Below are 6,175 nucleotides of genomic sequence, written 5' to 3'. Positions count from 1 at the left end.
AAACATGGAAAATCTAGTAGAGAATCAATGTATGCAGTAGGTCCTCTTACAACATCATTTATTATAACACTGATGAAATAAAAATTAATTTCCAGCTGGGCCACTCTCTGTGTGGGTCTGCACATTCTTCTCATGTCTGGGTGGGTTTTTTTCTAGTTATTCCAGTTTCCTTCCACATCCCCCAGCTGTGCACATTAACTTAGCTGTCTTGTCTAAGTGGTCCTAGTCTGAGTGACTGTTGGTGTGTGTGAGTGTGCCCTGTGATGGGATAATGGCATGTTCAGGACTGGCTCCTTCTTTGTGCCCTGAGCTGCCAGGAGATGCTCCAGCCACCTGGGATGCTGAACTGAAATATACAACAATAATTATCTTATTTCTATTAATCTTTCTTAAATTTATGCATAGCTCCAATTTATTTCAGCATTTAATATTAGAAGTGTTTTGGTGTTTATTTAGAAGTCCGATGATGTTTTTGTGACCAGAAATATATTGTAGGAACTTAAAACTTGCTGATATCAATTAGCCTATGCTAAATCGGTTTCATTATACATTGCTTCATTTAAAGTTTCAGTTTCTAAGACCTATGGACTACATTAAGAATTTATTCTCTTTTTTCCCCAGCAAATTTACTTGCCTAGACAAAGAGGTTAGTCTCAAGATTGCTTCTTATGTTCAAAAAATATACACTTAAAATCTGCAAGTGGTGTAATACCTAAAGGACCAAAGAAGAGACAGGCTTGTTACATATATTCCAGTGTAGGAAATAATGAAATATAAATACATAATGATATAACAAATTTTACCTAAAAGTCATACAATATATAAGTGAGGTATGAGTGATTGTGGAAGTATTTTAGATAAAATGGGAAAAGATCTTTTTGAAAAGGTTAACATTTTAGCAACAACCTTAATGTATTAGAAACAATAAGCAGTAGAAACAAAAGTTGACCAACAATAACAGCAAAACAACTCACAAAAAATACAAGTAAATAAATAAATACACAACGTAAAACAATTCTAGATTACCAATATTTGCTTTTTAAAAACATGATTTTAGAAATCACTAGCTTAATAAAGCAAAGCAAAACAAAACGAAACATAAACACATTAAAGCTTAAACTAAATAAAACTGTAAACCACACACAGCAGAAAGTAAAAATAACTTAAGGAAGTATATTACATAGCACTATGTAGTTTAATACATTTGAATATTTGATGAAATAAAACATTTTATAAGACAGGCCGGGCGCAGTGGCTCAAGCCTGTAATCCCAGCACTTTGGGAGGCCGAGACGGGTAGATCACGACGAGGTCAGGAGATCGAGACCATCCTGGCTAACACGGTGAAACCCCGTCTCTACTAAAAAATACAAAAATCTAGCCGGGCGAGGTGGCGGGAGCCTGTAGTCCCAGCTACTTGGGAGGCTGAGGCAGGAGAATGGCGTAAACCCGGGAGGCGGAGCTTGCAGTGAGCAGAGATCCGGCCACTGCACTCCAGCCTGGGCAACAGAGTGAGACTCCCTCTCAAAAAAAAAAAAAAAAGACTAATTGAATTATTAAACAATATCTTAATAAACTTAATAAATAATTTTCTTCAACATACAATTGATGCAGGATATTTTCTTTACCCCTTCTTGGGACTTGTGACAGAGGTGTCTCCTTTACTCAGCCTGCCCCGTCTATCCCTTGCAGGAAGGAGCCTGCTAGCAAATGAGTGCAGTAACCTGAGCGAATGCTTTGGGGAATTGGCAGGAACAAACCCCATTTACTCAGCTCGCCAAGCTCAACCCCTTGTTGGAGGGAGCACATGGTGAGGGAGTGTACAATCTTACCATTTTTGTGTGCAGGCAGGAGCAAACTCGGTGTGGGCCACACAGCAATGACCTTGTGGGGGTCCCTGCAACCCCTGAAGCCACAGAAATCATGTTACAATGTTCTTTCTGCTCTGCTCATGAGACAGGCAGGTAGTCTGCCCAAGTCTAGCAGTCTCTGGCTGAACATTTCTCCATCAAGCTGCTTCTCTGCTTCTCTCCAGCTGAGTCTGGGGTCTTTATAGGGACTGGATGAGGGATGGGGCAGGCTGTGTGTAGTTTAGGAAAAGACAATATTTGAGCAGGAAAACAGGGGTGGAAGTTTTCACTTCGGACCATGGGTTTCAGGCTTTTTGGCTTGAAGGTGGGGTTTTGCCAGAGACCCGACCCTGTCTGCCTAGAATTTCTCTGCCTCCTGTCACTATCACAATAACAAATTAGGTGATATAAAAAATTTATTTATAAAAATAAATAATATATATATCAATATGAGAATATTAGGAAGAAAACTTCACTGCCTATGTAAATAAAATTTACAACTGTGATTGAAGAACTTTTTAAAAGAAAATGGAGAGATGTGTCTCCCCAAAGAGCAGTTATTTCTTTAGTTCACCATCTCTGTTGTATTTTTGCATGTCACTCATCAAAGTGTGAGCAATAATCTGGGGTGCTATGGTTTATCATGACTCTTTCTTATTTTTTTCTGTATTCTGAATGTTTATCTTGGGTATTCTTTTCACATTAAAAATATTTCCAACTAAACAATCAAGCAACTATCACTTACTAACAGAGCTAATACCTAAGTAATTTAGAAAATTGCTTTAAATATTTTTTTCTTAATATCTAAGGAAGGAAGCATAATTTTTTCTATATCAATATGGTTTTTAGTTTGCTTTTCTTTTTATTTTGATTCATAAATTCTCATAACAATGAGTACCTTGTCTCTTAATTTATTAATGTACTGTCTTCTTTCCTTGAAAATATAATGAACAATTGTTTACATTTGCTTGAGTCTTTCTTTTTTTCTACTCCGTAGGTCACTTTATTTGAGCTATTGTTGAATACCACTATTTTCCCTCCATAGAGTTCCTATAACATGGGAGCCAGGCCACACACATGCCTTCCTCTTGAAAACAGACTAATTTAGAAAGAGTGTGTAAATTACCCTAAAAAATGTGTGACAGTATTCTAAATTTCTAAGGTGCATTTCTATTTTCATTTGCCTTTCATTGATTTCTTAAAAAAAAAAAAAAAAAACACTGAATTATTTGGTAATGCAAATATAAAATTCTTATATTTAAGTTTATAGTTTAATTTCTGACTTCTCACAATTGAGAATAACTATATTCTTGTAACAAAAATGATTTTTAAAAGACAGTGTAAGGACCATTTTTTAACTCTGAAAGACATTTAAAAATAATACAATAACTCAATATTTTTCTAAGTTAAAAAATAAATCTATGTGCATTGAGTCTTTTGAAACAGTAGAAATAACACAGAGAAAATAATTACTCATGATGATCTCTCTACTTGAAATAGTTTGTAAGCATAGTTACACATTTTCCCAGTCAATTCTTTTCTATATTTTGTGTACATTTTTCCTAAACTTGTAAAACAATTTAAAAAGATTTTATACTTTTTGATTTTTCTATACTTTTTTGTGTATTTTTACTTCTAGAACATTGATCTAATTATATTTAAAAGGCTTTGCAAACTCTTATTTTTCCTTTGGCAGATATCATATTATGCTTTTTTTTTTTTAATTCTTTTGTCTTATTCTTTTTTCTTTCCTCCACTGTCCACAAAGGGAATCTAGATTTGTCCCGTGCTCCATACTTTTGATATTGCTAAACAACAAAAACAGCTAAGGGATTTGGAAACAACTTTGATTGGGGGTTGGGAGTTAGAGAGATTAAATGAGAGGGAGAGACAGCGAGTGAGGAGAGGAGAAAAAAAGAAAAGGAGAGAGAGGGAGAAAAAGGAGAAAGAAGTGGGGGAAAGAGGAAGAAGAGGAAGAGAAATTAGGTTGAAAATTGGCTTCTTGAGGATTGTAATCAGGCTCAGAGAAACAATAGTTTAATTGAAATGTTTGCGAAAAGTAACTCAAATTAATCAACATGACTTTAAAGATAAAATGTTAGAGTTAGAAACGCTGAAAATCTTCAATGATCCATTTGCTTGGGAAAACATACAAATTGAATTGTAGCTTTCATTGTTAGCTGTAAATAAATTTTCTTGACTATTTTAATGTGATGCATGGCAAACTTTGTGTGACTTTTCTTTGAACCACCACATCCTCTTTTTTTTTTTTAATCTATGTTTTAGAGTTAAGAAAGCACACACAAATGACTTTTGTATTTGGAGCCCTTCACAGGTCTTCACGCGTTCAGTGCAAAACTTTGACATCCACAGCACCATGCTTTGCAATTCTTAACCATGCACATAGTGATCTCCTGGTTGTTATATTGGGTAATTAATAAATAATTAATTACTATACTCACATTTTTTAGTGACATGCTTAAAATATAATTGGTGTTGAAGGGGCAAATAGCAGCATGTCTTAGAAGACATGTAGTTTTATGATTTATGTATTTAAAATTCAGTCCTTGGAACTATTCTATTTTGGGGGGTACTTTTTTATTTTTATCACTATTAAAATAACTTCAGTCGTTTTTATTTTATTTTATTTTTTTGAGATGGAGTTGAGCCTGTTGCCAGGCTGGAGTACAGTGGCGCGACCTCGGCTCACTGCAACCTCTACCTCCCAGGTTCAAGCCATTCTCCTGCCTCAGCCTCCCTAGCAGCTGTGACTACAGGTGCCTGCCACCATGCCTGGCTAATTTTTGTATTTTTAGTAGAGACAGGGTTTCACCATATTGGTCAGGATGGTCTTGATCTATTGACCTCGTGATCGGCCTGCCTCAGTCTCTCAAAGTGCTGGGATTACAGGCATAAGCCGCCCAGACAACTTCAGTCATATTTTTAAAAATTGACTATTTTTATTAATATCATGAAAATTTTTAGAATGTTTTTGAAATAATTATTTCTTATTTTAAAAATAAGTATTAAGATACTATTAAAATATTTCACTACTCAAGTATTTACTTCAAAACACAAGCATCATATGCTAGGAAAAAGTGAAAGAAAAAGCTGGGAAACATATTGTAATGATGAGTTTTAGTCCTGAATTATGCAAGACTCCAGCATCTATTTTAACTAAATACTTTTTTTGTAATCATATAATCTTCCGCATCATTATGTTAATGCATTATTACTAAATATGTATTGTTTTAAAAATCTGTAGAAATTAGTTAAATATTTATAACTCGTATATCAGCATAAATTTCAATACAGCATAAATCATAGAAGGAAATCAAACTATGATTTAACATTATACATCTATGTGCTGGCAGTATAATTTTAGAAATACACAAATATATCTACAAAATAAATAGCATAATATGCAAATAATTTTCAAAACATTTTAATCTACAAATAATTAAATCATTGTATGGAAGAATTTTTAAAACATCTTCTCTTAATCTTCTTCTTCAAAAAATTAGTTTCGACCTCTAGTCATAAGCGTACTGTTTCAAGTTACCATCAAAGATGGCTGAATAGGAACAGCTCCAGTCTCCAGCTCCCAGTGCAAGCGACACAGAAGACAGGTGATTTCTGCATTTTCAACTGAGGTACTGGGTTTATCTCACTAGGGAGTGCCAGATAATCGGTGCTGGTCAGCTGTTGCAGCCCGACCACCAAGAGCTGAAGCAGGGCGAGGCATCACCTCACCTGGGAAGAGCAAGGGGGAAGGGAATCCCTTTTCCTAGCCAGGGGAACTGAGACACACAACACCTGAAAATCGGGTAACTCCCACCCCAGTACTGTGCTTTAAGCAAACGGGCACACCAGGAGATTATATCCCACACCTGGTCGGAAGGGTCCCACACCCACAGAGCCTTCCTCATTGCTAGCACAGCAGTCTGCGATCTAACTGCAAGGCAGCAGCGAGGCTGGGGGAGGGGCGCCCGCCATTGCTGAGGCTTAAGTAGGTAAACAAAGCCGCTGGGAAGCTCCAACTGGGTGGAGCTCACAGCAGCTCAAGGAAGCCTGCCTGTCTTTCTCTGTAGACTCCACCTCGGGGGACAGGGCACAGCTAAACAGCAACAACAACAACAACAACAACAACAAAAAGCAGCAGAAACCTCTGCAGACGCAAGCAACTCTGTCTGACAGCTTTGAAGAGAGCAGTGGATCTCCCAACACTGAAGTTGAGATCTGAGAACAGACAGACTGCCTGCTCAAGTGGGTTCCTGACCCCTGAGTAGCCTAACTGGGAGACATCCTCCACTAGGGGCAGACCGA

The sequence above is a fragment of the Colobus angolensis genome, unplaced genomic scaffold (genome assembly GCF_000951035.1).
Source record: "Colobus angolensis palliatus isolate OR3802 unplaced genomic scaffold, Cang.pa_1.0 Scaffold261, whole genome shotgun sequence".
Lineage (NCBI taxonomy): Eukaryota > Metazoa > Chordata > Mammalia > Primates > Cercopithecidae > Colobus > Colobus angolensis.
The sequence above is the reverse complement of the archived record's forward strand: the minus strand, read 5'-3'. Positions refer to the sequence as shown.